Source organism: Mustela putorius, unplaced genomic scaffold, assembly GCF_011764305.1.
Source record: "Mustela putorius furo isolate JIRA1106 unplaced genomic scaffold, ASM1176430v1.1 tig00000224_pilon_pilon_pilon, whole genome shotgun sequence".
NCBI lineage: Eukaryota > Metazoa > Chordata > Mammalia > Carnivora > Mustelidae > Mustela > Mustela putorius.
In genome coordinates this window covers 12,172,404-12,199,857 of record NW_025421321.1, presented here as the reverse complement: position 1 = coordinate 12,199,857, position 27,454 = coordinate 12,172,404, and the positions used below count along the sequence as shown (strand labels likewise).

The 27,454-nt window shown below is 40.7% G+C and overlaps 1 protein-coding gene and 1 long non-coding RNA gene across 3 annotated transcripts in view; one reads left to right on the top strand and one right to left on the bottom strand.

Moving 5' to 3' along the window:
* Window positions 1–1,735: 1,735 nt before the first annotated feature.
* Window positions 1,736–15,776, bottom strand: LOC101677294. The gene is made up of 3 exons (XR_006606004.1): window positions 15,660–15,776; window positions 2,944–2,998; window positions 1,736–2,122 (listed from the first exon to the last, which is right to left on the bottom strand). It is a non-coding gene; the product is annotated as an uncharacterized LOC101677294 (long non-coding RNA).
* SOCS5 (suppressor of cytokine signaling 5) overlaps window positions 15,755–27,454 on the top strand; it is a 62,251-nt gene continuing 50,551 nt past the window's right edge. Inside the window, exon 1 of one of the 2 annotated variants that reach the window (XM_004753006.3) lies at window positions 15,755–15,885. The gene's annotated coding sequence lies outside the window, so the exon portion shown is untranslated. Of the gene's footprint in view, window positions 15,886–15,958; window positions 16,214–27,454 lie in introns of those variants that run through there. The other variant, XM_004753005.3, reaches the window with a different exon arrangement.

The following is a 27,454-nucleotide window of genomic DNA, read 5'->3' as shown; positions in this document are numbered from 1 at the left end:
AACCTCTGTTCTATTTGAAATTGCCCTTGTTAATTGGTACTTGTGTTTCTGCACCTAGAGTTTTAGACATATTTGGAAACTTCTTTTAAACATGTTGATCCGCTCAGGGCTGAATTATTTGTGACAGCAAGAATAACTCCACCCTGGGGCATATCCAACAGGATGAGCGATTCAGGAATAAATCATGTGGTGTTCCATTCTTCCTGGCTCTTGATGTTTTTACACAGGAGAAATCAGCTTCCCGGGAGCCCAGAGGCCTCAAAAGGCCAACCTAACGGTGTCTGTTGAGGGAGGAAGTCAAAGTTCACAGACACCCTTAGGGTGACCTTGGGGTACCTAATTCCTCCTGTGGTGGTGATATATGTGGAGTGGGTAATTTGGGAGGGGCAGTTTAATGAGCTATTTTAGGTAGTTGAGTCTTGGGTGCTTAGCATCTCCTGGCAAGGCCACGTCCACCCACCTCCTCTGAAGGTCACTGTTCTGCAGCATCCAGGCAAGGAGCGGAAGAGAGGGTGGTATTGCTTCTCATTTTGAGAGTTATAGTGACTGCCTCAGGGTGCACATGACACGTTCCAATGGGCAGTGCAGGAGAGTGCAGGATTGTCTAGCTCTCTCGTATGGCACAAGCATGGCCTAATACTTCCTCATATTCTTTCTTCTAATAATGAATTGCAGAGAACGAGATGTACTGTTGTGCTTTATAATTCAGAGAGACAATACAGGTATTGGCTAACATGGTTTGACATGATCGGCTGCCTTTCTTTTTTTTTTTTAAGCCAATCTGGCAGAAAAGCACTAGACTATTGTGGGAGTTGTACTGGCCCGTTCAACAGTCCATTAATCAGCGGCAACATAGCCAAGGGACCACGTTACTTCGCTGTAGCACAAAAAGGTTGTGGTTGTGAGTGGGCGGAGTGGGAACAAAGTTGTATCATTCCAGTTCTGATTGATTAATGCTGAAGTCACTGCTAAATAATGATTACCAGCCCCAGGCTCCACAAATCATTCACTGGGTAAAGGAGGACTCAGTTAAACAAACTGGGGCCAGTCAACACAGATTTTTCTCATGGTGGGGGTTGAGGGGTGAGGGGTAGGCAGAGGTGTGGAGATGGGAAGGGGGAAAAAACTGGATCTGACTGAATAAGCAAAAAGAAGTGCAGCTGGGGTTCTCGTGGTCCCTTAAGTATTTGCCTTCTTCAAACTGTGGCCTTCTCCCAGCCTTGGCACTGCTGCTGTCTCTCCACTGTCAGGTTAACTCTGAATGCTACCATCATGAGAACTGTCTTCTAGCACCCCTGGGCCCCTCCCTCCAGATTCCTACAATTTAGCCAGATGGGAGTTACTACCAACTCTAATGACTTAACCCTCCCCTCTCTAAAGCTTTCCTTTTTTTTTTTTTTTTTTTAAAGATTTTATTTATTTGACAGAGATCGCAAGTAGGCAGAGAGTCAGGCACAGAGAGAGGGAAGCAGGCTCCCTGCTTAGCAGAGAGCCTGATGCAGGGCTCGATCCCTGGATCCTGGGATCATGACCTGAGCCAAAGGCAGAGGCTCAACCCACTGAGCCACCCAGGCACCCCTCTCTAAAGCTTTCCTAACCAAATTCCCCAACTCTCCCTAATTCCTCCCTATTACTTGTACATTCCATAATGCTCTTCTTGTCCTTTTCTCCCCAATCCTTTTCATGGCTCTCATGTCCAAGTATTTTCATGCATGGAAAGATAACATTCTTCTACTTAGGTTAGATGACCTTTTCAAAAATGTTTGGTGTATTTCCACTAATCCTGGACATAGACTAGGGAGGAGAGTAGAGTCGCAAAAATGTTTTGGATAATATCAAGTTTAAATCTTGCTTTTCTGCGTGTAATTCTTTGAGACATATCCAAGCAACAAATGGGGAGGCAAAATTTTAAGTTTTGAGTGAGCTCTGGTTGTCTTGGTGTCAGCAACCTCTAATGCTGTGTCTTGCCAGCTTTCCACTTGGTAGAAAGGTACTTCCTGAAGATGCACTTTTGTGAAGTCAGAACCAGTGCAGACTGAGCCAAATCCTGATTAAAATTCTTGCTGGCTGCTCCTCATGCTGGTAGAGTCCTTTGTCTTCCACTTGTTGGAAATATATCTGCCTGTTAATGTAAAAGAATGCCAGTGCCTTTTCGATATTACAAACTCACAGTGTTCCTCTTCAAGAATGCCAGCATTCATAATTTTTAAGCCTCAAACTCTCAAGAAGTGGAAGCAATTGAGTTTCTCTGCATTTTAAAGTAGAAATGGTAATAATATGTAGCTAGAAATTTCTATAAAGTATGGATTGGCAATAACATTATTTATGCTTTCAAAAATGGGTTCCTTCTAAATTTATGGCGATGTCTCAGTCACAAGCTATGTTTCTAATACATTCTTTAACTTCAACCTACTTTTTTCTTATCCCAGAAATTCTGAATAATTGCCCTGTTGCAGAAATTCACAGAAGCTTGAATAAAATGAAGTGTTTCAAAACTCAGTTCGACTTAAATGATTATGTATTACTATAAAGAAAACACTCTCAGTTGTAACATCTCTTACAGAATAGTTTTTAGATTTTCTGGATATGACAAATAAAGATTTATGAAGTACGATTTCACAAGGAGAAAAAGCATTTCGGTGGGAACTTTTTTTTTTTGTAGGTAAAACAGGAAATCACAAGAGTTAAATAGATGAACTTCTGTGGAAATCATCTGTTAATTTAATTGAACAAATGAAATCTCTTAAACTCTAGAAAACCAAATACACGTTTGTTAGTTTCTAGTAATTTTTAAAAATTTTCCTACAGAGTTGTTGTGGGATCTATTATTTTGAAAACATGCTATTTTAACAATGGGTTGTCAACAACTTGATCCTAGTAATACGGTAGAAAGGGTGATTAGATACCAGATGGCTTGGGTTTCCTTCTCATGCTGCCACTCACCAGGTTTGTGACAATGGCCATTTCTCTTCAATACTTTGGACCTCCATCTTCTCATCTGTTCAACAAGAATAAGAAACACCTGAACCCCTGACCTCTTAACACTGTTGTGAGGCTCAAACAAGGTCCCAGTTGTTAAATCATTTTGAAACTATAAAGTGCTATGCAACATGAGGCATTCTACTCATTATCACCTCAGAATTCTTCTCAGATTATATTGCCTCAAATGCATTATTTAGGAAAAGTACAAACTTGAATGCCATATGGAGTCCTTGTTGACACTGCAGATGTTGGTTAATTTTAGATTCTAAAAGAACAAAAGAACAGAAGCACTACCAAGCAAATTAGCCTCTCTTTAGCTTTTTCTTCGAAATCTCCTATTATACAAACACCAAACTAAAAATGGCAGGCTAAATATTATAGAAAATTACATCATTTGAGGCATTGAAATTCTGTATATCCAAGCCCTTTTGCAGAACACAAATTTATTCCCACCAAAGCACACTGCCAATGAATTTAATGTTATAAGATAAATTATGGTTATTTCTTCAAGGACCAAGTAAAAGAATTTTAATCTTAAACTTTAATTTTAAATAACACAATGCCAGGGAAAATGTAAAAATCCCAGAAGAGTCACAAAAAGGTATGAAATCCATTTTGGTGGTCATAGTCTCTCTCAGACTAACAGAAAACTAAACTAAGCTCAGTCAGTCCTATGCTCTGATTCTGGAGACCATATTTACAGGTGGGAATTTCTCTGTTGAACAGGTGTGGCAGACATGCACATGACAACTGCTTTTACAGCTCCGTTAGTTTGGGAAGACCTGTCCTGATGGGCCTCACGTGTACCATCTGTAAGACATCCCTTTGCACCTTGTCAAATCCAACGTCCTCCTTACACATGCATAAGCAAGAGGTGCTTTCGTAAAGTATAAGGATGGCATCTGTCATTCTTTTTGTTTGCACACAATCCACCAACAAAAAAATATTTTGGAACAAGCTGAGCATTTTGTGTCTTCAAATTTTACTTACTTATTTAATTTATATTTATTACCTATAAATATATATGTATTTATAATGGGAGCAACGAGACAAAAGTGCTTCCTATCAGAACATATCCATTAGATGACCTGAAGCAATTTAAAAATGGGCCTGTGAATATTCTGAGCCTATATTTTTTTAAAAAATTGAAGTGTAGTTGGCACACAATGTTGCATTAGTTTCAGGGGTGCAACACAGTGATTTAACAAGTCTATACTTTATGCTATGCTCCCACAAGTGCAGCTACCATCTGTCACCATACAATGCTATTACAATACCATTGACAACATTCCCTATGCTGAACCTAGATTTTTCAGTACATTTTTCATGAATACTGCTAAGTCTGAGCACCTTAAGATACTGACATAATGTCACACTAATCAGAAATAATTTTCAGAGACCATAAATGTTTCACCTATAAAGTATGTATTCCTCTAACAGAGGCAAAAATTTCAAAAAATGTTTCAACCAATATTTTAATAATTTGGTCAATTTTATGTGATATGATATTTCAAAGTGTTCTCTGATGTGGACTGAGAATATTAAAAGCAAATCCAAGGAGTAGATTTTATAACACTGCTTATAATGGAAGCCGTCTAGGCTGATTATTTTAGTATTAAGTACACTATTAATCGCCTCCCTGTCCTGCCCATATGCTACTTCTTTTAGCACAGAAGGCCTAATAAGACAGGTGCTTGATTCCACATTACATAGTTTTCTCAAATTGGAACAAATATTAACTCCCCAAAATATTTTTCTCTTGTGAAGAACTTTGGATTACTGCAGATGATTACAGATCTGAACCAGAAATGGATTCAAACAACTTTCATTCACTGCTGAAACTGAACTGGAACTGATCCCCAAAATAAATTGGCTTAATTCCCTGTAAGAGCACTATGAATCAGGTTGCCATCTGTTCCTTTCCTTCTTTAACTTCACCAGTGGGCTGGGTTTAAGCACAGAACTGGAGAAGTCCTTGGGGGAAGGGGTGCAGGACTCTGGATTGGGATTTAGACAGGTATGCTGCAATGGTAGAGTCACTCTAAGTGCAAGAAGAGAGGAGTCTGGGAATTAGCTGGGGAAATCATGTAATTTGTCAAACCATGGGAACAACATAAGTTTAATTTGCCCAATTTTGTTAGAAGATACTGCATCAACTATAAGTCCTTTGCATGCCAAAGGTGAAAAATGTAATCCAAACTATCTTAATTAAAAAGATAAATTTATTGGTTCATGTAACTTAATAATTTAGAGGATCTAGTTCAGATGAAGTTTGATCTAGGGCTCAAACAGGGTGACCTAGGATTTGATCTCTCTCTCTTCATTTCTAAATTCAGCATCTTCAGTATTGGCTTCATTCTTAGGCAATGTCTTCATTACCCAATACGGATGCAAGCCACTCCATGGAGTACTTGTCTCTAGGTTCAAATTCAGAACCAATGTTCTAGGTCTAGAATGGATTACTGTGGCAAGAGAAATAGGGTATACTAGACGACCAAGGCTAATATGTTTCACCCCTGAAATCGGGGCGGGGGAAGTTGTAGACATCAATCTTCTCCCCAAGTCCAGGGACTGAGAGTAAGGGAGGACCATAGCCCCCAGAACAAAATGAGAGTGTGGTCAGTAGAATGGATGTTCTCTACAGATACTCAGGGATTGGATGAACAAATAATTTCAGCATGTATTTTTTCACTTAAGAGGGAATTCTGCTGATACAAAAAGGACAAAAATATGAATAAGATTTACTATTATTTACATATGATACAATTGTCTACCTGGAAATCCCAGCGCCAACCAAAATCCAAAGAGAAGTTTTTAAAAAATTGACAGTTGTTCTAACTTTCTTATGAAAGAATAAATGTGTGAAGAAGAAGGAGGGGAAGTGGGGAGGAGAGGGGAAGGAAGGGTAGGGAACAATAATTCTGGTTATATTCTAAAGAGAGAGTCCAAGTCTTACCAGCTAAGGGGGAAAAAAGTAATGGCCAAAGGGAGGCTGTAGAATCTTTATGTGAGACATTTAAAAAATTTAAGATAGGGGTACCGGGATGGCTCGGTCCCTTCAGCCTCTGTCTTTGGCTCTGGTCATGATCTTTGGGTCCTGGGATAAGTGCTGCATTGAGCTCCCTGCTCAGCAGGGAGCCTGCTTCTCCCTCTCCCTCTGCCTGCTGCTCCCCCTGCTTGGGCTTGCCCTTTCTCTCTCTGTCAAATAAATAAATAAAAATGTTTTTAAAAATTTTTTATGATCATTCTTTTTTTTTTTTTAAGATTTTATTTATTTGACAGAGAGAGAGAGATCACAAGTAGGCAGAGAGGCAGGCAGAGAGAGAGAGGGGAGGAAGCAGGCTCCCTGCTGAGCAGAGAGCCCGATATGGAGCTGGATCCCAGGACCCTGGGATCATGACTTGAGCTGAAGGCAGAGACTTCAACCCATTGAGCCACCCAGGCGCCCCCAAAATTTTTTTAAATAAAAAATAAAAATGTAAGATAACTTCAATTACAGTTGGGACTAGACACGCTACAGAAACTAGATGGTTCTACAATTTGTAGTTTTTGTGATTCTTGAGAGAGAAAGCTTTAGAGCTAAGAAAAGCTTTCTGGATGGCTATTTGCTGTACCTTGTCAACTTCATGGTTTATTTTTAATACTTTCTCTCATGTTATAATTATTAAAAAAACAAAACAAAACAAAACAAAACACCTCCACCTACATGGAGCCAAACTAAAGAGAAGTACTATGTGGAAAGATAATTTTATTTTCCAATAATGATAGTAATACAGGTGGGCTAGCTTCTTCAAATCTATAGATAGATAGATATAGATACATATATAGATATAGTTAAAATTTTATATATAGAGAGAAATATATATATACATATGTATATATAGGTGTCTGTGTGTGTGTATATATATATACATATATATATATTTTTTTTTTTAAAGGGCAGCTCTCATTGCCACATCACTTGTGTATATTTCTGCATCCATAAATGTTCTCCCAACAAGCTCATGTAAATTAAGTGTCCTAGAATTTTTCCATCCTGGTCTTATATACCTGGAATATAACAAATAAGAAAAAGTCTTTGGAGGGGGGGTAGTATAAAAACAGCACATTTACTTTACATGGCCTAGTTATAAAACACATTGACCAAACCTACCCATTTCACCAAAACCATAAACCTGTTTTTCAAAAGTAACTATGGGAGAATGAAGAATTACTAAAAAAAATGAAAAGAAATGCTAACAAAAATGGCCGAGGAATATTTGGCCCTGAGGCTGGGGTAACACTGGGAGCTGGCTGGGGCAGGGTATACCCTATAGTCCTCACCTTCTAACCTGTCATCCCCATCTGAGACTTCATTCTAGAGATGCTTCTACATGTTGAATGAAGAAAAATCAAGTATTTTCTAGAGCTTGCAATTCATTAACTGGAGCATGCTTCAACTGCATTTTAGTCTATTTTTTCTTCTTTTTTAAAACAATATGCCAACTATGGTTGGTTGCAGGAGAGCAGATTAAATGTTTTTTTAAATTCCTTATTGGAAAAAACATAAAGGCATAACTGACAGGCTGAAAAATGAGGAACTACTCTCTTGGTGGAATGCAAGAGTCAATGCCTGGAAAGCTGAGGTTCTAATTTGGAAACCTAGTCACACTATCTCAGAACATTCTTTTAGAAGATATTATTAAAAGTATTTGCAAGACTCCCAAGGATTTATCCTAAGGCTATAGCTGCAGACATATGTGTTGGGTTATACAGTATAGGATTGTTTGTAATAAGTAGCAAAGACTGGACACAGCCCAAGGATTCATCAATAGGGGAATAGTTAAATGAACTATGGCAGATCCTGCAGTGTAATGCTATGCAGCTGTTTAAAAGAATGAGGAAGCTCTCCTAGTACTGATAGGAAAGGTCTCCAAGATACATTGTTAAAGGGAAAAACAAGATCCAGATCAGGGGATAAAGTAGGCCACCTCTTCTGTAAGAAGCAGGAAGAGAATAAATATAAAGACTGCTTGTATCTGTGTGAACAAACACTAGAAGGATACATAGAAAAAATCCGTCTAGTTATCTCTACCTATCCAGGTGGGTGGGGTACAGAAGTGGGTGAAGGAGAAGGAGAAGATAAGACTTTTCATTATATCCTTTCTTATTTGGATTTTTGAAATGTGAATGTGTCAGTGGGTCAAATAGAAGTTATTAAATACCAAAAAGAAAAAAAGCTTGAGAGAAGTCATTCAGGAGCCATATGGTAATTTCATAAAAGTTGCAGCTGCAATTAAAGTGAAACAAAGCAGAACATATCCTCAATCAAGGGCATATTGTTGGTAGGTTTTGAGCAGAGGGCTGCAGTAGAAGCCCAGACCCTATTGTTAGCTGGGCACCTTGCCTTTCTGTTTATCCTGACTCTTACTTTCTCCATAGCTTTCTTTCCCATCCTCTTTTTTTTTTTTTTTAAGATTTTATTCATTTATTTGACATATATAGAGAAAGAGCACAAGCAAGGGGAGCAGCAGGCAGAGGAGAGGGATGTGGGGCTTGATCCCAGGACCCTGGATCATGACCTAAAGTGATGGCAGATGCTTAACCAACTGAGCCACCAACTGAGCCACCCGCCCCGTTCCTCTTCTCTTCAAAGTAGTAACAAATCGGAGACCCTGGCAGATGCTGCTGACAGCTACTGTATTTATAAAGAGTTAAGTTAAACTAGAGTGTGGATTACTGCACACATCTCACAGGTGTTGAGAAACTCTCCTACTTATCTTCCCAAGAAGGCAGGACTCCTGGTTCGGTTGGCTAAACTGGGCTAGGGAATCCTTCTTGATGTGCCATAACCTATATGTACTTCTGTAATTGTGCTTAAAACGTCCTACAGCAGGGCTCCTGGGTGGCTGAGAGGCTCAGGTTAAGTGTCCAACTCTTGATTTCTGCTCAGGTCATGATCTCAGGTTCCTGAGATGGAGCCCTGCATTGGGATGCATGCTCAGCACAGCGAAGCCTTGAGGTTTTCCTTCTCTCTCTCCCTTCCCACCACCATACCCTCACTCTCTAAATAAATAAAATCTTCAAAAACAAAAACAAAACCTCCTACCGAAGTCATCAGTGTAGGAGGTAGGAGGCAATCCTTCCAGACTGTGACCTCTTAAGGCCAAGAACTCTGTCTTATTCACGGACCTTTGTATTCTCAGAGCCCAGGGCAGAGCCCCCACAGGTACTGTGTGAACTCAGTAAACTGAACTTTTATCCACCTAATGGCTTTGACCATAACCCTGAGCCCTCTTGAATGTCTTTCCCTTACTGTCATTAAATCTATCAGTAAGTCCTATCAGTCCTATTGCCAAACATACCCCAAACTACTCTTCACCATCCTTAGCACCACCCTAATTCAGACCAACATCTCTGTTGACTGAAAACAACCAGTCTACCTTCTAATCCCTTCTCCTACTGTCCCCAGAATATATTCTCCATATGCAGTTAAAGTGATCTTTTAAAAACCAAATCAGGGACGCCTGGGTGGCTCAGTTGGTTAAGAGTCTTTGACTCAGGTCATGACCCTGGGGTCCTGGGATTGAGCCCCGCATGGCATTGTCTGGGCTGCTTGCTCAGCAGGCAGCCTGCTTCTCCCTTGGCCTGCCATTCCCGGTTTATGCTCTTTCTCTCTCTCACTTTCTGACAAATAAATAAAATCTTATTTAAAAAATCAAATTTTATCACACTCCTGCTTAAAACCCTTCAGTGGTTTCCAATTACAATTAGAATAAACATTTAACTCTTTACCTGACCTTGCAAGCCCCCTTGACCTTGCAAAAGATCTGGTCCCTGTCTGCTTCTTTGACGTAGCCTCCTACCACAGCCCTTCACTCCCTCCACTCCCCATAGGCTGCCTTTCAGTTCCTTGTATCAACTTGGTCTGCTTCTGTCTCAGGGCTCAGGACCTCTCTGCTCTTCCTTTCACCTGCAAGGCTATCCTTCCTTCTTTTTGTATGCTTGCCTCCCGTGTCATCACTGATGCTCTACAGGCTTCCAGAGTGGCTTTCCCTGACCACTCCAGCTACACCCGCCCCGTCCTCCATATTGCTCTATTTGTAGCATCTTTAACTGTATAGATGAACATCTTTACTGCTCCTGCATGCTTATTGTCCCCACGATAACATAAGTTTTGTGAAGTCTCTTGTATGCCACTGTATGACCAGGGCTTAGAACAGGGCTGGGCACATAATGACTCTAAAAACTTTTTGTCAAATAAATCAAAGTGCTTAAAACTAATGATAGAATATTTATTTCCGTTCCTTAGAGACCTTTCAATGTAGCTATTTAATTGAAAAGGCAATAAACAATTATAAAAAGAAGTGAGGATGTCACGATTGGCTTTTGAAGAAACACAGAAAATAGTATTAAGAGAGTTAATTGAGAGAATATGATCCTACCAAAAATGACAACTTCTGCCATAAACCAATCTAGGCAAGGAGTAGGCCTAGATAGGCACTGCATCTGGTGGATGGCCAGATATTGGTTTTTGCGCTCGAGAAGTTCAAAATCTATCAGAAGATACAAATGTGTAATTATAACATGTAATATCCATATACTGCAACCTATGTTCACATTTATAATTACTTGTTTGATCACCACAAGAGTCCTATGAGGTAGGGGATTATTATGGTTATTGTTAGTACCAACTCATAGATTCAATAACTGAAGCTCAGAGAAGTTATGTCATTTGCTTTGGCTAATACAGCAAGTGATGAATGAGATTTCTAAGTTAGACTCAGATCTTCTGACTCAGCTCTCCTATTCCATTTAACCACTATGTCTATTCACCATGATAAATGTATGTGCAACATGATATGGGGGGAGTCAAGTGTAGCAGAGAGAGACTGTGTATCTGGAGACGTCTGGGAAGGCTTCATAAAGGAAAGTCTTATAAATGGGGCTGTGAAAGGGAAGCAAGTGTTTTCAGGTGGAGTAGGAGGCACATTTCAGATTGATATTTGATGAAAAGCATAGAGGGATGAAAATGGATAGCCGGCTCTACGTGGCAGGGAGCAGAGGAGTCCAGATGGGGAGGTTGGGCCATACCATGAAAGATTTTCAGTGTCATTTTTAGGCAGTTGGGCAGTCCCTGAATGCAAAGGATTGAAACAGTCAGATCTAGGTTTTCAAAAGAAAATTAAAGTGGCAGATTGGTGGATGAATTGGAGCATGAAGAAGCAAGTTAGGAGGGTTTTTTGTTTTGTTTTGGTTTTGGTGATCTTGCAAGCAAGTGTCTGAATGAGAATACTGAAAATGCAAAGGGCTGATTTAAAAATGTTTGTTTGAATAAGACTCACTTCTGGGGAGGTATTAGAGGGGGAGAAGATTATACTTAAAAATTTCTAGATGATGATTATGTCAACCAAACTAAAGAATACAGAAACATGATTTCAGAAGGGAATCAGAAGTGGGGGTTTTCTTGTAGCAAAGATAAAGCACAGTCTGCTTCATCTTTCAGTTTCGCTTGGTTTGAGGTGCCTGTTTGCAACATCCAGGTGGACATGTCAAGCAGGCAGCCTTGGGCCTAGACTTTGGAAGCAAGGTTGACTGGAAATCTAAATTTTGGTGTCATTAGAATACAAGTTGTATTAAAATTCCTATGCAAAAGGGTTCAGGGGCACTTGGGTGGCTCAGTAGGTTAAAGCCTCTGCCTTTGGCTCGGGTCATGATACCAGGGTCCTGGGATTGAGCCCCATGTCGGGCTCTCTGCTCTGCAGGGAGCCTGCTTCCTCCTCTCTCTCTCTCTCTGCCTGCCTCTTTGCCTACTTGTGATCTCTGTCTGTCAAATAAAATCTTAAAAAAAAAAGGGTTCAAAGGAACTTTTTTGGGGGGAGGGAAATTTCTATTTCACAATTATGATAGTGGTTACAAGGGCATACACATCTCACAACAGATCAGACCGTACATTTAATATGAGTGCATTTTTAAAAATCTTAAATCCCTTAAAAAGTACTAAAAATAAAAATGAACTTCCTTGTACAACATAGTAAGTTCTAACAAACTGTATTTAAAAACTGTTAATCAGAGACTCAGGGGTGGCTCAGTTGGTTAAGTGTCTGCTTTCGGCCCAGGTCATGATCTCAGGGTTCTAGTACTGAGTCCTGCATTGGGCTCCCTGTTCGGCAGGGAGTCTGCTTCTTCTTCCTCTGCCTCTGCCCGCTGCTCGTGATATCTCTCAAATAAATAAATAAAATCTTTAAAAACTTGTTAATCAATTGTTTTAGAAAAAACGAAGAGAATGGAAAATTGTTCTACATGTATCAGTTAAAAACAAGTGATTGGCAGCAGGGAAAGCTGCCCTGGTTTTGGCTGTTCCAGAAGCCAGTGCTAGATGTGCCAGTTTATGGGCAATTTGGGAGTTCTCCATTCAAAAGCATATTCCCTCCCTAAGCCACCCTCCTCCATTGTCAACCCACCCTGTACCACCTGGGGTGACTTCTGCATTTGGAGTAGCTGAGACAATAAAAGTACTTGAAGAATATAATATGACATTGCTGAACAAGAAATCTGTCCTTATTGATTGATTTTAGGCTTATGGCCAATTTGGCTTTCTCATTTGGCACCATTCTCTCAACATCACTTCTGAATTGTCCTTTCAGTGCTCAGCTTAAAATCTACTTTGTATGATTCAGTAGAAAGAGGGAAGTCTGATGCCTATATTCATCTATCAGTGTGGACACATCCACCATGAATATACAATCACCAAATCTGTATATTTATGTTGGAATCTCAGTTCTGTTATTTACCTAGTCTTTGAGACCTTGAAGAAAATGAGGATAATAAAATCTACTTTTTGGGGGGAGGATAGGAATTAAGTCACATAGCATATGTGAAGGTGCTGAGTATGGTGGTGAGTAGGTGCTCAGTGAAAGGCAGATGTCTTGTCAAAGCCTGACTATACTTTCTGCATTAGTTAGCCCATACCATAAATTTCTTGAAAATAAAAAGTTTTCTGTTCTCTATATCCCACCCTAACTAATACATTCTCAAAAGACCCTGGGAAATGATATTTGGGAAGCTGGATGGTCAAGAATAAAGTTGAAGAAGATTTACACAATAAATCATAGGGGAGACCATTCTGGTGAGAGGAGAAGAAAGGAACTTGATTCAAAGGCAGTGGTAAAGGTCCTTCTTCACATTTCCTCTTCCCATTCATTTAAATTTTTATCTTGCCAAAAAGAGGGGACAGAAGGTCTCGTCCTGAGGAGTGGAGCTGCAAGACTGTGTGCCAATACACCTGGTCTTGATTCATGCCAGCTGGGAGAGGAGCTTGGCTTCTCAGTGTTTTACTACTGTGGTTTCCTGGGCTGGGCAGCTGGGTGCCTAATAATGATAAAAACCATAATAATACTTCATAATTATGCACTGCCCTTTGCCAGAACTTGGATTTAATTACAATGACTATGACAGAACTGGCAACATCTCACTCCCTGTTGGGGTGCAATACCCAAGGGCCTGGAAATACAAAGTGAAGTGGCAACTGCAACCTTCTCCTGCAGGGCCTATCCTGGCAATTTACCCAGAATGCTCTGGGTTTAAAGCTCATCATCAGAAACAAAAAGTACTTTTAAATTGCTCACATGCACTTGGCACTCTCAAGTAAAATAGTGTTTACGAAGCAACTACTGCCACTCATGGGGCACAGCATCATGGAAGTCCGGACCTGTAAGGAACCAAAGGAGGTGACTTCATTCATATCCCCACCCCTGCCCGTGAGGTACCACTGTCACTATACTCTAGTAGCTAAGTTCATGGATCTTCCCATTCTGATTTGGGCTGGAGATGCTTTTGTGGCAGCTTGGTTCAGGTGTCAGGAAATTCACCATTTAACAGTCATTTGTGAGCACCTATTCTGAGCCAAGGCACTGTGGAGGCACCAAGATATATATAAGGTACAATGGCTCTACAGTAGCTTATCTTCTAGTAGAGGGATTCATATTCAGGCAGCTGAAATAGAGAAGGAAGTCATGGCAGATGAAAGGGAATAAAATTAAGTCTCCAGGTGAAAGGCTCAGGGCCATTCCCTTTTTGAGAATAAAAAGGATGAGAAGATGTGACGTGAGGGTGGGGAGGAATTGAGATAAAGAGATAGGCAACAATTTAGGAGATTTTTACAGGTTTCCAGGTTTTGTTTTTTGTTTTTGTTTTGGCTTCATAGCACTTATTATCCCCTGAGTTATCTTGTCCATTTATTAGCTTACTCATATAATGTTTATCTCACCAACCTTGTCACTTGGTTCACCACATATCCCGAGCTCTCAAACAATGCCTGGAACATAGTACAGTGCTCAGTGGCTTAATGAATAAGTGACCCAGGTGAGGCTCTGGTTGTAGAAATGGAGAGGAAAGGGCATCTAGTAAATATAATCCACGTGACAAAATTAGAAAAGGTAAGGGAAGTACTTACAGCAGTGAGGGAGAAGCACGGAGGATTGCACCCAGGTGCTTGGTTCTGGATTTGTTGGAGTGGATGGGGACATTATCAAAAAGATAAGGAGCAGAGGAAATAGAGCACTTCTGAGGGTATTTGAGTTCTGATTTAGATAGGTCATAATAAGGTTCAAGTGGAGATGTCCAAAAACACTTACCTGGACGTCATTAAAGGTACACTCAACCACCAAAGTGGTTAGGTCACCAAGTGTGCGGTAGAATGACTACGCACCTACTGAGGTGAGGACTGAAAATCAGCTCTTGGGACTCTCTTAACTAGCTGACAGATAACAGATTTAGTAAGATTAATAATCTTTTGAGTGTTTATAGTGTCAGGCAAACTGGGGTGAGGGGTGCCCTGTGGAGGAGAAAAAGCTTAAAGAGGGATGTATAGTCCATCCAGTTTCCTGCAGGAGAGATCAAATAAGAACTTAAAAGTGACTTTGAACTTGGTTGCATGGATGTCACCGGTAACCTTACTTAAGAGGAGCACTTTCCATGTACTAGTAGGGAGTTTAATTTAGGCTGTACTTAAATCATGAATTGAAATACAGATGAGCGTTAAGCAGGGGCTCACAGGCAAGTTGTTTTTTGTTTTGTTTGTTTTTGTTTAAGTTAGGAGGCGTTGGAACGTGATCATGGTATGGCCCAGACAGAACTGGCCAGGAAATTTGCGAATGACGACGCGGTTTCCAAAACGCCAGATGTAAGGAGTTGTCCTGGCGTCACAATGCCTCAACTATTCTTTTACCCTTTCAGCCATTTCTAGGGCGGGGGCCCTTCCACATAAAGTGCGGGCAAAAAGTGGAGGACAATCACCCCTCCATCAGATCTGAGTCATGTTTGTGACAGCAGGGAGTAGGGATGGGACTACGTGAATTAAATGAAATGCCCAGGTTCCCAAGCATTTTGGAATTCAGTGACTGGGTGGCTTCATGCAGGAGGGAGCTAGGGAGACTCATTCACATTTTCCGGCCCGGTACTCACACCCTCCATTCATCATTTTTCCTTTCCATTTCCCTAACAGAGCTGAAGCCAGGGACAAAGCTTTCTTCCCTCTCCCACCTCAGGTTGACCTTCCGCCCCCAAGCCCACCGCTAGCCCTTCTCCGGCCACGTGACCCCCCTCAGCCCCCGTGACTCGCAGCCTCCGACCCCTCCCCTCCGGCTACAGCCCGCTTTACCCCGCCCCTCTAACCCACGTGACAGCCTCTTTCCTACCTGACTGGCTTCTCCCTTTCCCCCGGGCCGGACCCGGCCGCCGTCTCAGCTGCCCGACTCCAAAATGGCAGCCGCGCACAGCGCACACCCGAGCCGCTGGACCTCCCTGACTCCCGGGCCGCCCCCCTCTCTCTCTCTGCCTCCCTTCTTCGGCCTTCACCTACACGCCTCCGGATTGGCCGCTAGGAATCCCGCCCCTCCAGAGCCCCGCCTGCTATTGGTCACGGTAGGCTGCCCTTCAGAGAGGCGTGCCCCCGCCGCCCCCCGCCCCGGGAGGTATTTTCCATTCCGGTGGGGGGTTGGGGGGAGGGGGGAGGGGAAAGGGTAAAGGGGGGAGGCGGCCGGGGAAGGGGGTGGGGGCCTGGCGGGGGCATCCGGCAGAGCTGGGGTCCCTGGGCTCCGTCCAGAGGAAACGAGACTGCGCTCGATCGGGCAGTTGGAGGGGACGGGACGGGAGCGGCGGGCGGACTCGCCCTCTCCGTGACTGCGCCGTCCGGGCCCGTCCGCCTGGCCGCAGGTGCCCCTGGATGAGGCCGCCCCGCGCGCCCGGACCGGTGAGTGTCCCCGCAGCCCGCGCCCGGCCCGCGCTTGTTCCCGGCCCCCCGCGCCGCCGTTAGCGGCCGCCTGCGGGTCCTCGGGTGCCCGCGCCCGGCGCAGTCCGCCTCCGGCCAGCGCCTCCACACCCCGGGCTGAGGCAGCGCCGGCCCTCGGGCCCGGATGAGACGGCGGGCGGGGGACGGCGAGTTCGGGCCGCGAGCCCTGTGCAGACCGCGCTGCGCGTAGTGGGGGCTTGCGCTTAGTAGGCTCTCGATGCATTTCTGATGAATGATTTTTCTGGTTGGAGGGACGTGGGGCGCCTAAGGGGAAGGAGGTCGTTCGGTGCCTGTAGGAGGGAGTTCGTGATAGGGGCCGGAGGGAGGCCACCGGAGACTGCGGGGGCAGTTAACGCGTGCTGCGGGGAAGGGGCCAACTGGCCAGGTCACTTGGGCTCTCGGGCTCCGATCCGGGGGGTCTTCAAGGTCGACGAGAAGCGGTCCGCTGGGAGATGAGAGAACTGGGGAACTTGGATGGGGAAGTGACCAGAGCACCTCCAGGGCTTTAACGCGAGGTGGAAAGGGATGCGCAGGCGGCCGTTGGAAGACCCTTCTGCAACTACTTGGGCTCCTACGATTCTTTGGTGCTGGGATTTGGGCATTCAAGTAGCCGAAGCGAACTGACTTTCTGGGGAGAGAGTTGCATTTAAAGAAGGATGCTAAGAAGCAGTTTAAGTACACATGTCGATTTGGTTCCAAACTTTGGAAGGCTGGGGGACTGGATTCACGAGGTGATTTCTGACATTTATTTTGGCATTCCACCCGGGAGGAGGCTTGCTGCTGGAGCTTGTCAATTACCCTTTATTTTAAAATGTCTGTACATGTTTGATGTTGCTTTACCAGTTACTAGTTTTGCTGGAAATGCTCATAACTGTACCATGAAATTCTTGCAGTCGCCGTTATATCCGCTGAATATCCTTTCTTCAGGTCTCTGAACCTATAGCTGTGGCTTACTTCTTCCTGACATAACATTTAGAGTGGACTGACTATGCTGTTAGAATTTGCTACTTAAACTTTTAGTCTACAAGATTATTAAGTAATTCACGTGCTTTCTGTCCCTTGCTTTTAAGTGTTTCTTTACAAGGTCAACTTTAAGTATTGTGCTGAGAAGATGCTGGTAATGTAGCAGCTCTAGAAAGCAAATCAGGATGAGCTTTCTAACAGTTCAATATTAATGTCAGATGCTTAATTTAATTTTAGTAATCTTGTATTTGCATAACACTCTTGAAAATGGGTTAGGACGGTAGAAAATGCATACCAGGGTCAGGCTGTGGAGGTCCACAGATTCTACCTCTGGCATCCCTTTGAGATTCTTCAAGTCATTGAGAAAAGGAAGTTAAGAATTGCACAGCTAGATCTTTTCATCTTTTAAATATTTTCTTAATCACATGTATGTTAAATGACTAATTCCTCACAATTTAAAAAAGGAAAACCTTTTTTTTTTTTTTGGTAGGGAGTACTTAAACATATCTGAGAAAATTTGTGAATGATATGTTGCTCTGTAATGTAATTCATCAGAGAAAAATGTTCTCCAAAAAAGTACTAATATTTTCATTTGTCACCTTTTTAGTTTTTCAATAACTGATGGATAATTACAATTTTTTCTCTTTATTGTCCTTGAATTTTACTGTTTGTCCTTAGGGAGAATGTACTGGCACAAAAAACAGTAGCCTAAAATATTGAAACCTAACACCTTTTAGCATTATAATGGCTTCTACATTGTTCACCTTGAGATTCATCTATGGTAAACTAGTGGTCCTGAGGGCTTTCCCTTATCACCTTAGTTAATGGATTGTTTTCTCCTTTTGTAGAACCAGGGAAAAATAATGTTTAATGCCTGCAAAGTAATGATAATAGCTAAATAGATGGAGAATGGGAAGCTTGGAAAAAAAGATGTATGTACAAGAGTCATGTTTCTTTTAGAGGTGGGAGAGTAGGCGGTGGAGATGATTATTTTGCAGGTCAGGAAACCAAGGCCCAGAACCCTGGAAAGGGACTAAATTGGTAGGTAGTGAGAGAGCCAGGATGGGTGGGCAGGTCTCCGGGACTCTAGTCCAGGGTTTTTCTACATTATCACATTCACATTGTTTATTTCTAAAGAGTTGCAGTGCCAACTGTTAATGGTTTTTGGATTATTTGTGATGTTGTTCTCTGCTAAGGATGGGGAAGTTTGAATTGACTACATTGATACATGAAATGATATAAAACAGGATAAGCTTTTATTGAAAAGTTTTAAACAATATGGCTCATTGTTAGTGGAAGTGCTGATATTTCTTTTTCATTGGAAAGAGACAAACTGTCATGTCATCTAGATTAAAATATTAGATGAGCTTGGAGCAGGCTTGTGTTCTGTGATTTTTATGCTAAAACTTAATTGCTTACAAGATCTTCAGAATCCAAAAGGTTCCTGTATTTTCCAAGTAAATTATATGAAAATTATTCTCGGTAAATGTAGTTTTGTTATGTTAAAATGGGCTTTAGTACCTTTAAAAATAAGAGCAATAGTAGAATTACTTGACAATTATGAAAACACAATTTCTATCATAGTTGTAATAGAGAACGACTGACTTTGTATTTCAGCAGCTTAATAACATTGATGTTTGGCAGATGATTTAGCCACTGTGTACTTTAGGTTTCCTTATCTGTAGAGTGAGGGTAGTAGTAAATAACCACCTCATAGGAGAGTAGTGAGGATTCAAAGTGTTTCTTTCCTTAGCACACAGTAAGAGTGCAACAGATATTGGACACTGTTCTTTATGGCTCATTAGGTGTGTACAGACACTTGTGTGCCCATTTGTTTCTTCACTATTAATGAAGTCACTTTGAGGCTACCAAAAACTCCTAGATAAATACATGATCACCTAAGAGTCTATCTTACAAGGCTTTTAGTGCAGCTGATGCCCTCATGTTTGTTTTCTCCTTCCTCTGCTTTTCTTGCACCTTTAATTAGGTATGCGTATCAAGTTAGAGTGTGTCTGATTTTCTAAATGTCATATGGAAACCTTGTTGCAGTAACATTATTCTAGAATCAAAATACCAGTAATAGATTTGCAGGTATTCTAGTGAAAATGCGGTGAGTTCCAAAGGCTTACTGGGTAAGATTAGGTAAGGAAATCAGGAATTTATAAGATATGTTATTCATTACAACTCCTTTCTGTCAATGAAGCCATGAGAAAATCCTTGAACCTTGTTTTCTATTAAGTGAATGTTTTGATAACTTCATTTATTATATTGTTGGGTTTTAGTGATAAAATTTGTGTAATTCCAACTTTGTAACATTTTGTTTTTTACTTTGCTGTAACCCAGTTCTAATTAGTATGAACATGTGGTTTAACAGGTGTTTTTTAAATGACGGTGGACTTTTCCTACATATTCTTTGGTTCTGCCTTACCAGGTTCTTCTATTGCTTTTATAACAGCTCTTCCTTGACTTTGGTTCTCATGCACCTTAACTTACTGTCACAACATGTAACTTACTGTCATACATGAGTGTACTTTTTTAAGTCTCTTTTTAAATATAATTTCAGTGATTTTTTAAAAAATCACATTTTTAATTACCCATATTTTTAGAATTTCATTGAATTGAGTCCATTTTACAGGTTAGAGATTAAAAGCAGAAGTAAGTGTAGCTCAAAAGCATTTTTATTATGTTAGTTGTAGATTCATGCTATTTTTTTTTAGATCTCAGGCATTTTGTGGGTAGATACTTCGGGTGATAAATACATGGGTCATCCCTTTAATCTGAGATCCAAAAGTGTATAATTCTAATCTCAGGCTGATTTCATAGGTGATCAGAGTTCTTTGGTAGGTAATCAGCTCACTTTAGGGTATAGGTTGAAATGGCGCCTCCTCCTAGTTCCCCGCCATCTTGTCTCCCCCTATCCCTTTAATCTGAAATAAGCATTACATGGAGCTATCAAAAGCTTTCAGGATCATATTTTTCTTTCCCTGATACAGAATTTTAATGTTTGAGAGTGACCAACACCTAATCTTCTTTTGATTAACTATTATAATAAAGATTATGAAATTATTGCAGTTTATTGGTCAATTTTGGAATTATGAAATGCTTTTAGGAATTTTGTAGAACTGACATGCAGATCTTTTCTTCCAATCAATTACATAATCTAATTATGGGAATAAAATATTTAAGTATGGTTTCAAGAGACATTAGAAATACCATGTAATTGCGGCGCCTGGGTGGCTCAGTGGGTTAAGCTTCTGCTTTCGGTTCAGGTATGGTCTCAGGGTCCTGGGATTGAGCCCTACATTGGCGGGGGGGGGGGGGGGTGTCTCTGCTCAGCAGGGAGCCTGCTTCCCCTTCTCTCTCTGCCTACCTCTCTACCTACTTGTGATCTCTCTGTCAAATAAATAAAATCTTAAAAAACCTGAAATACAAAAAAAAAAAAAAAACCTGAAATACTGTGTTATAATAAAATATAACCAATTATTGCTCAATTTTTCATTAAGTTGCAATTTTTTTATGTTTAAAAATAATTATGGCATTGTGAATTGCCAGTTATTCATACTTAAAATTCACGGATACAAGGACTGAGTATGGACCATGCAAACTACTTTCTTAGCTTCAATGAAGATGTTAGAGAATGACCAAAGGAAACTACGAATCATTTTCCTTACTCAATAAATTCTTTTTCTGAGTTAGCCAATTATCTTACTTTTTCATGGGTAATGGAGAGAAGGCTTTTGAATCTGGTTAGAGCAAAAGTAATCTTGAAGGGTAACTGGCTGGACTGTTGCTTCATGTTAATATTTGGTAAATTTGCATCTGAGTAGTTTAACTGAGAATTAGTTAGCTCCCTTTCTTGTACATGTAGGTGAAAAAGCCCAAGGAATGACTTGAGAGAGTTCATAATCATAATGACACTGCCAAGTACAGTAGAGCAAGAATATATTTCCACAGTTTCTCTATCAGTCTGTAAGCCTTTTGCTAATGTGATGTTTAATACCAAAATTAAATTTACCTTTGATTTGATGAAATGTCATACAATAATCTTTTATCAAAGCTAATAATAAGTGAGGAAGATAATTTTAAAAAGTATTTTCGAAGGGGTGCCTGCGTGGCTCAGTGGGGTAAGCATCTGCCTTTGGCTCAGGTCATGATCTCAGCGTCCTGGGATCCAGTTGCACATCCGGCTCTCTGCTCAGTAGGGAGCCTGCCCCCCCCCCCCCCCGCCCGCCTGCCTCTCTGCCTACTGTGATCTCTCTGTCAAAGAAATAAATAAAAATCTTAAAATTTTTTTTGAAATAGGCTTATTGCTCTGGGATTGTCTTCAAATTATGACTTCCTTATTTTATTTGAAGATTCCTGTAACAGGAATAATATCCAGTCTTTCTGTTCTGTGCAAGATTCTTCAGGTAGATGTGGTAATCAAGTATTGATATACTATATTTCAAGCAATTAAAAAGTTAGAAGCTTATTTAAATAATGTATATATACTTAAAATGGAAAATGAAAGGTAGAGTGTTGGAACAGGAATGATTTGGGAGCTGAACTTCAAGCCTCTTCATATATAGTGGGTAGTCAGAGAAAGGGGAGTTAAGAATTGGAGGTTGAAATATAGTTGAAATATGAAATATGAAATAAATGAGAAATATGGAGGAAAATCAGGATTTTGGGGACGCCTGGGTGGCTCAGTTAGTTAAGCAGCTGCCTTCGGCTCAGGTCATGATCCCAGGGTCCTGGGATTGAGTCCCATGGAGCCTGCTTCTCCCTCTGCCTCTGTCTGCCTGTACTCGCTCGCTCTCTCTCCCTCTGTCTCTGACAAATAAATAAAATCTTTAAGAAAAAAAAAAATCAGGATTTTGTATGATTTTAATCCTAACATAGACCCTGGGTTCTGCAGATTAGTGTGTCTTTGTGTATGGAAAACAGGTGAAATATTGCAAAGCTGAAGAATAAACTTACTAAACATTAAATGAAATCTATTGGGAGAAGTCCAGGTATGTTTTTTAGGGGTTAAAATATGTACATAGCCAAAGGGGAGCTTATTTATCTAATTATTTAGTCTTCAACTTTAATTATTAACATGAGACAGTAGTCCAGCCTCATTACCCTTCAGGTGATCAGTGTTAGGACTAATTTTATATAACATTTTTTTCTTTTTTATAAATGATTTAAAAGACAGACTGGCAGTGAAAGTTGCCAGATTTGCAGCTGATTCTGGGTGCTGTTCCAGGTAGTTGACAGCCAAGCCAACAAGGAGAAGCTACAGGAACATCCTTTGAGTTTCTGTGTGCAGAGAACAAGATAATGAATTTAGGAGAAGATACTCCAAATTATATTTACGTGACCTGAGTTGTGACCCGGAAAGGGGATCCAGAAGTCTTGGAGATAGCTTCTATGAATGAGTGCATTAATTGTAGTTGTTGCTGGGCCACAAAGTCCTGAAATGTATTAAGGTTAAAGTTGTTGGCCATAGTTCTGAAGATAAAAATGATGTCCATGAAAATAATTATAAAAGAGATTGTTTGTTTGTTTTTGACTGTTCATTATGTTCCAGACTAAGTGATTTGCAGTCATTTTTTTCACTGAATTCTCCAAACATTTCTGAAAGGGAAGTAAATTGTCCAGTTTTCTCAAAAAAGAAAATTTGATTCAGGGAAGTTAAGTGACTTTCCCAAGTTACCCAGTATGTGGAGTAGGGACTAAGGCCCTCATCTTTTGATTGTTAATCTAAATGTTTCCCAAGATATTAACAGGCATCTTTTAAAACTTACAACAGTTTAATTTAGGGGTAATGAAATGCTGTTTTTCTCCTTTGCTGTGGCAGTTTTGAATGCCATTACCAGGAGAGATCATATCTATATACTTTGAGAGGATTTGGAGACATTCCTTAAATTCCTGGTATTTTAAGGAAAGATAAGGGTTCTTTTGGTGTACAATTTTACCCTAGAGATTGGAAAATAGCACAGGCCATCCATAAAATGTTTCTCCTCTTCACTATAAAATACTGGATTATTAATGGGCATTAATAAGGTAACATTATTTAATAAGAAAATCTTGTTTGGTAGAAAAGACACCAGAGTTAAGAGTCCACATACCTGGATTCTTCCAGTGGTATGATAGAAGTGGTGTGAGAAAACATTAGGATAGCATTGAAATAGGTGTAATACGTTTGCTCTGGGAGTAGGGGAAGGCTTGAGATGTGTCTTGAGAGATGACCTGGTGAAGAGGGATTGTGGAGTTCTAGGCAGAGGGAATAGCACTATGTTGGATGAATAATAACTTTTTTGAACTGCAGTTTCCTCAGATGAGTTATAAAGTATCTTAAATTTTACGTAGATGAGCAGCATCTGCTGTATATTGTTGACCTTAGAAATAAAACCGCAAGCCATTTTACTGGCAAAAATGGCTTTACCTGGAAATAGCAGAGAATTGCAATCCTAAACAAGCAAGTGATGGCAAAACCACAAGCAAGTCTAGGGAACAAAGGAGAGGATCTCTCTTTTATAGAGCAAAGGGAGAAAGTGAGAGAACTGTTATAAACAAAAAGTTCATTGGATTAAGCTAGCAGAAGTATAGCGGCTTTCATTGGCTGAGTTGTGACAGTCTCTCCTTGGCTGGGCTGTTGCTCCTCCTGCTGGAATAGTAAAGTAGCAGTTAAAGGAGTACTGACTTGCAAGGTACCTCTCTTCCTGTTGGGTTTTCAGTGGACTAAAGTGGTAGGGCATGAGAGCTCCCCCTCCTGGCCTCCTGACTCCATTCTAAATGAGGTTTCCTTGTGTCCTTTTAATTTTGACAGTATAAACTGCCATCTACCGCCCCCCCCACCCTTGATATTTGTTGACTTTGGAATCCCCCAAAATAAGGTTGCAGTATCAAATGAGTAAGTATATGTGGAAGTACTTCATAAGATTTTAGGTGCTCTACCAAGAAGAGTGATAGAGGAATACTGATGTTCTTGTAAAGGGCGGACAAAGAGGGTATTAGAAAAACTTAGATAGCTGGGGAAGGAAAGTACAGAGGAGTGACAGCAGAAATGGGAAAGGGAGTTGTTAAAGATGAAGGAAAAGGATAGACGTGAAGAAATTGGAGTTATAGTTCTTTGTGCCTGTCAATCAAAAGGAGGGTAGTAAGTCCGTAACTGAAGACTTAGCATTAATTTATGGTAAGGATGAAGCTTACCAAGCCACTCACTTTTGAAATGGTTTACTCACTTTCCCATTTAGTCTACACTGACCATGGTAATAAGAGTATGACAATAAGTTAATTGAGAGTTGGCTGTATCTTCTGATGGTTTGTTCACTCATTACTTCTGTACAGGTTTAGGTAATGGCTTTAAATAGTGTAAGGGAGATCATTAAAAATAAAGCAAGCTGGACTGATTATTTATTCTAGATTTTTTTTTAAAGATTTTATTTATTTATTTGACAGACAGAGATCAGAAGTAGGCAGAGATACAGGCAGAGAGGAGGAAGCAGGCCCCCTGCCGAGCAGAGAGCCCGATGTGGGGCTCGATCCCAGGACCCTGAGATCATGACTTGAGCTGAAGGCAGAGGCTTAACCCACTGAGCCACCCAGGTGCCCCCTATTCTAGATTATTTTATTAAAAATGAAAGAGTATAGTGTGTTTAAGGAGGAGGATAAAGTTTGATCTGTCAAAATGAGTACAAAAGAAAATTAGGAAATCAGACTAGAATCAAGGTAGAATGAACAAGCTGTTAATGGTCTCATATGCCATACATGGAGTTTGAGTTTTTATTTTGTTTTGTAGCAGGGGAAGTGACATAGGATACTGGTTATAGTAGTAGTAAAGGGAAGCGTTGGTGAAAGAGAAATTGGAGGTATTTATTCTCTAAATCATACATATGGCAGGGTAAGTGAATGAGGCATTCTGTCTGGCGTCCCATAGGTAGATCACAGGCAGGGATGCCATTTAAGATTCTGCTCTAGTTCAGGAAAGTGATTATGATGGTCTGAATTAAGGGATTTGTAGTGGGGATAGAAACAAGAGCACTGATACCACAGATATATAGGAGTTTAAGCCCTCCAGACTTGGTTAGTGTTTGCAGGTGATAGAAGCTGAGGATGAGTCTAAGGTTTCTGACTTGGCAGTTGAATAATACGTGCAAGTTTGAGAGGGGCGAATAGTGGGTTTGTGTTCAGGTAAGTAGTTACACTTTTTAGATGAGTAATGACATAACCAAAACATCAGATAAAAATATGGGTCTAGCTCAGAAGTGTGGCCAGGTTTATAGATAGGATTTAGAAGGCAAACGTTTAGAGTTGAAGCTTGTGAAGGTGAGTAATGACCATAATTCCTAAATAATAATGTATACAGAACAAAAAGTAACTGCCAAAACTGGCACTTAGTTCAAGAGTGTGGACAATTTTTTAATATTTACCTTTTGTCCCCCCTCAACTCAACCCCCCCCCACCTAACCTTAAAAACAATATGTAGAAACATCTGCCAGAAATATATTTTAGTGTCTTTGGAACAGTATATCACAATATACTGGCTTTCCAGGACAACACTGGGAATTCATAACAAATGCACTTTCTTACTCCTCACTGAAACTCTCTTTGGAGTCTTGTTTGCTTCCTTGGGCTGGTGAGGTGGTCTAAACAGATACTGAAGTCTGAAGGCCTTTTCACCTTCTTTAAAAATCTAGTCCAGAGAAGCTCTGGACTAATCAACCCTCTCTTTGCTTCTCTTTCTCTCCTACCTTTTAGCATTACAGAGCTTAAGATTCTGGCAAATAGAATGCATTCCAAGAGGGAAAATTAAAAACATCACAAGAGAAAGAACCTTAAGCAGAACTGTAATCTTTTCAATTTTCTTCCAAAGGTTCTACTCTCTAAGCCAGGGAATGGAGTTGGTGAGTCATTAAGAGGAGATGTCCAAACTCAGTAAAATAAATAGCCCATCTTTTAGGAGAAAGATCTTCAAGTGCTGAGGGAATTTGGAAAAAATCTGAGGTGGTTTAGTACTTAGTGGAAAAGATGAGTTTTGGGTTCAGTTTAAGGTAGAAAGTCAAGACTGTGAAGCAAACAGTAAGAATACCACTATTAAGAGGTCAAGAAAACTACCAATGTAGTAGAGCATTAAGGAAAAAAAGCAAAGGATCTAGTCAACAGGATTCCTTATCTAAAATGTATAGTTTAAGTTGGAATTAATGAGAAATTAGGGTAGTTATAGGATCAAAGACTAAAATTTGGAACTGGAGGTCTATGGAGGACACAAGTAGAAATTTGAACACAGGACTATTGTGATCATAATTGAAATAGCAATTAACCCACTGGGTGGCTCAGTGGGTTAAAGCCTCTGCCTTTGGCTCAGGGTCCTGGGATCGAGCCCCACGTCGGGCTCTCTGCTCAGTGGGGAGCCTGCTTCCTCCTCTCTCTCTCTGCCTGCCTCTCTGCCTACTTGTGATCTCTGCCTGTCAAATAAATAAATAAAAATCTTTAAAAAAATAGCAATTAAGCATCTATAGAAAATGACAACTGTTATATACAGTTTATAATGTATGTGTACTGTTTAATTTATAAACTCCCTAAATCTCTTAAGATTTCCTTTTTTGTTATTATATATATGCTTCTGTAATAGTGGTTCTCAAACTTCCCTGGGTATAAAATTTATATGAAGCCCTTTTTTTTTTTTTTAAAGATTTTATTTATTTATTTGACAGAGAGAAATCACAAGTAGGCAGAGAGGCAGGCAGAGAGAGAGAGAGGAGGGAGTAGGCTCCCTGCTGAGCAGAGAGCCCGATGCGGGACTCGATCCCGGCACCCCGAGATCATGACCTGAGCGGAAGGCAGCGGCTTAACCCACTGAGCCACCCAGGTGCCCGAAGCCCTTGTTTAAAATACAGATTCATCCATGTTACATGTAGCAGTAGTTAGTTCCTTTCAGTTGCTGAGTAGCATTCCATTGTATGGATATACTATAATTTATCTATTACTGTAGGAAGAGCGTGTATCTGGTCTTCAACTTCTAGGAGTAATACTCCCACGAACATTCTTGTACAAGGCTTTTGTGACATGAATATTCCTTATTTGTGGGTGACTACCTAGACATCGAATTGCTGGGCTATAGGATGGGTGTAGGTTTAACTTTATGAGAAACTGACAGAACAATTTCCGAGGTAGTTTTACCATTTTATACTCCCACTAACAATGTCCCCTCTCAATTTCTTTTACAGAAGAGTTGGGTACAATTGATGTTCTTCCTTAAATGCTTGTTGG